This window comes from Trachypithecus francoisi, unplaced genomic scaffold (genome assembly GCF_009764315.1).
Source record: "Trachypithecus francoisi isolate TF-2019V2 unplaced genomic scaffold, Tfra_2.0 Lachesis_group6, whole genome shotgun sequence".
In the NCBI taxonomy this organism is placed as follows: domain Eukaryota; kingdom Metazoa; phylum Chordata; class Mammalia; order Primates; family Cercopithecidae; genus Trachypithecus; species Trachypithecus francoisi.
Genome location: NW_022681471.1, coordinates 3,509,391 through 3,513,687, shown reverse-complemented (window position 1 = coordinate 3,513,687; position 4,297 = coordinate 3,509,391). Strand labels below are relative to the sequence as shown.

General features: G+C 34.1%; 1 non-coding gene across 1 annotated transcript; it reads left to right on the top strand.

The window, feature by feature from the left end:
• Positions 1-2,220: 2,220 nt before the first annotated feature.
• On the top strand, positions 2,221-2,326 carry LOC117078584. Its single transcript, XR_004435034.1, has one exon. It is a non-coding gene; the product is annotated as a U6 spliceosomal RNA (small nuclear RNA).
• Positions 2,327-4,297: the final 1,971 nt, after the last annotated feature.

Sequence of the window (4,297 nt, the reverse complement as noted above, 5' to 3'; positions counted from 1 at the left end):
CTCCTGTGACTGGCTAATATATTCAAGCTTAATGTGTGTTGTGGCATGTGTAAAAATTTCGTTCCTTTTTAATGCTCAATAATATCCAATTGAAGGTGTAGACTGCATTTTGTTTTTCTATTCACCAATCAATAGACACTTGGGTTGACCACTCTGTGTCACATAGTATACAGGTACATACACAGTCCTTCATGTTACTCACATACTGCTTTAATTTTGTCATACATCTCATTCTCTATCTCATTGTACATTTAACTTTATTATACTGTGACATATAACAAAATGCTAATGATGCATACTATGTAATATTAAGCAAATGGTATAAACATCAATGTAATCACCACCCAAATCAATACATAGAACCTTACCAGTATCCCAGAAGACTCCATCTATTTCTTAAAAATCACAATCCTTTCAAATTTCTCCAAATTTCTCTTTACTAACAACTATGTTAATGCTTACAAAAACCTACTTATTGCCTTTATTTAGTTTTTTAACATAAATATATCTCAATAAACAATAGTTCAGTTTTGCATGTACTATCTTTTATAAACCTAATCACATTCTATGTATTGTATCTGGTTTCTCTCTTTCAATATATTTATTTATTTATTTATTTTAAGAATGATTCAAATTGGAGGTGCTTCAAGATGGCTGAGTAGAGGTGTCTGGCACTTCCCTCCTCCACAAAGAAGAACCAAAATAGTGAGTAGATAATCATACGTTAAATAGATCATCTAAGAGTGAACACTGGAATTCAACAGAGAAATGACAGGGAGCACCTAAAACAAGGAAGAAAAGGGAAGTGGGGAAGTGAGACAGCCTTTTTGGCTGGAATCAGCTGGGAGCCTGGAGAGGCTCCTCACGATGAGGAAAAGGTAAGTGAGTGATTCCCAGTGGTCTACATTCCTACTGCAGACTCCTGCATTCTAGCCTCAGGAAAGGTCCTAGACCCGTAGGAGTCCCAAGACTAACACAAGAAGCTGTCTGGAGGCCACAAAAAGGCATTGCTCCAGGAAGAGAGACCGCATGGCATACCATGCACTACCTGATCCACAATATTATGTATATTTCAAAGTAACTAGAAGGAAGGACTTGAAAGGATGCCAACATATAAAAATGATAAACACTCAAGGTGATGGATACCCTAAATACCCTGACTTGATCATTACACTTCTATGCATGCAACCATAAATACACATATTACATATTTATGTATTTATGTACAGTGAAATTTCTCTAGAGTGAAATTTCTAAACTCTCTCTCTCTATATATATATATATACACACACACACATATGTATCTCTTCAACTTTACTGAATAATATATAAACTGTCGTTCAAGATGGATTTACCAGTTTATACAATCACGTGGGCCATATATGAGAATCCCCATCAGTGCAAATTTGCACCAACACTAGATATTGTCTGGTATTTATTAAGAGTGCAGTTTTGAAATAAGAGTTTCAAAGGTTAAACTAAGGAACATATGTAAAACTGTGCCCCAATTATATTAGACAAAGTACATTGTTCTCTTGTACACATAGAGCATATATAATTGACCAGGCAAGAGGGAATAAAGTAAGTCCCAACAAATTTTCATGGATCATTATACAGACCACATTCCTTTATCAAAATGCAATTGGGTTAAAAATCAACAAAAAAGGCCTAATAAAACACTCAAGACATTAGGTAATTTTTAAATATGCTTCTAAATGCCTCCTGTGCAAAAAAAATTAAAATGGAAATCAGATAATCATTAGAGCTGAACAGAAATACTACACATCAAATGAAAATACCACATTTCGAAACTTGTGGAATGCAATGAAGCTAAAGCAAATATCCAGGAGAAAATATTAACTAATTATCTGAAGGAAAGAAATGCTGAAGACTCACAAGCCTTTTATCTAACTTAAGGTTTCTTAAATATCAATCAAATCATCCCCAAAAGAATGGAGTGACACAAAGGGGACAGAAATAATGAAATAGAACAAAGGATAAAATAGGATCAAGAAAGCCAACAACAGATTTTTTGGAAAGACTAATGAAATAGAAAAATCTCTGCCATCAATAACAAAACAGTATTAAACATGTAAAGGAGATATGACTACAAATACAGCAGTTGTTGAAAAAATAATGATCAGATATTATAATCAACTGTAGGCCTGTAACTGTCAAAACCTTATATAAATAGGCCATCTTCTTGAAAAATATAATTCAGTGCTCGCTTCGGCAGCACATATACTAAAATTGGAACAATACAGAGAGATTAGCATGGCCCCTGCGCAAGGATGACACGCAAATTCGTGAAGCGTTCCATATTTAAAAAAAAAAAAAAAAGAAAAGAAAAATATAATTCAACACTGACAAGAAAAGACAGAAACTTAAATATACCTATAAGCATTAAATTGAATCAGTCCTGAAAAATTATATTCTTTTATTTCTGTGTCTTCACATACACGCTCACACAGACTTGGATAGTTATACAGGTGTAAACTACATATATTCAAAGAACATTTGATTCCCATATTATATAACTTCTTTTATAGAGAACTCAAAAATGGGGAACAATTTAATGACGGTAACATAAACTTAATACCAAAACCTAACAAGACAGCAAAAGAAAAATCACAGGATCCCAGGTCGATCTCTCAAACATAGAAGCAAAATTCTTACCTAAACATAATGTATTAAACATATTAAATGAAAATTAACTTTACAATTCTAAACTAATTATATATATATATACACACACACACATGCTGTACATATCCAGAGAGTACAAGGATAGTTGTAACATTAGAAAATCTGGGCCGGGCACGGTGGCTCAAGCCTGTAATCCCAGCACTTTGGGAGGCCGAGGCCGGCGGATCACGAGGTCAGGAGGTCGAGACCATCCTGGCTAACACAGTGAAACCCCGTTTCCACTTAAAAAATACAAAAAATTAGCCGGGTGAGATGGCGGGCGCCTGTAGTCCCAGCTACTCGGAGGCTGAGGCAGGAGAATGGCGTGAACCCGGAGGCGGAGCTTGCAGTGAGCTGAGATCCGGCCACTGCACTCCAGCCTGGGCGACAGAGCGAGACTCCGTCTCAAAAAAAAAAAAAAGAAAAGAAAATCTGTTAATATTATACTCCACAGTAATGAATAGAAAAAACTCAAATAATAATCACACAAACATAAAAAGATATGATTCTAACTTGATAGCAGGTGCTTTATTGTCTGTATTCATACCTCTCCCCACCATTAATATTAAATTTGGACTAATTGCTGTTAGTCACTTAGTGGTGTAAAAATAATAGTTAATGAATTAGTGAATTAAAAATTTATGAACCTCACTCACTTTGGTCTCACTGACAAAAACCATTGTGCTTGCTTTGTGAGCTGCAAAAGATACACTTATAAGAAATGCACCATTTTATTGCTGACAAAACTGTATTCTTTGCAGAACATCAAATTCCTAGTGATAAGATGTTTTTTTTCATTCTTGGACTGAAAGGGACTTTTTAATCAAAGAAAAGAAACATCCTTAAAGATATAAACATTTGTCTCCAAGTAAAATACATTTGATAAAGGTAACACACTGCTGAAATAACTGATTAACACAAATTTCCCAGAAAACACAGAGCACTGTACAAAAAAGCAGCCACCTGTTATTCTATTTTTATCCATTGCTCTCTTCATTCTTGCCTACAAGGTTAGCTTTCCACTTTAAATAAAAGTATAAGTATGCAAAACATGTAAATAAAAGGTATCATTCTGAATATTAGAAAAAATAGACATTGTTCTTTAAAGTAGAATTATAGATTCTTCGTTCAAATAAGAAAAAAGTAAACGCTCTTAACCAAATATTGATAGGTAATATCATCTTTCAAACCAAGGTTTTGTTTCAAAGGACACTGAACTTTCATCTAAAAGATGTTCCATGGTAGTTTTGTCATAATAATCATTTACTTTGAAAGAATTTTTCAATTTCTGCTCTGTACATAGCCTTGGTGTAGACAGTCTACAATATATATATATTTTTTTTCCCTGAAACTTGGATTCAGTGTTAGAACTAGAAACACAGGTTAGAAGGATCAACTGCTTTCTCATATAGGATTGTTTTTTAACTTGAGTCAATTTCAACGAACCAGAACACCCATGCATTGCTGATGTCAGAAGAAAGGTCAATAGTTATAATAAAAGCTCTCAATGTGACTACAATCATACGGCACATGACATGGGGCTTTATGGAATGGTACGAAGTTCTCTTCAGTGATAAAATCAGATAGTGTTTAATATTTAAATTTATAGCAT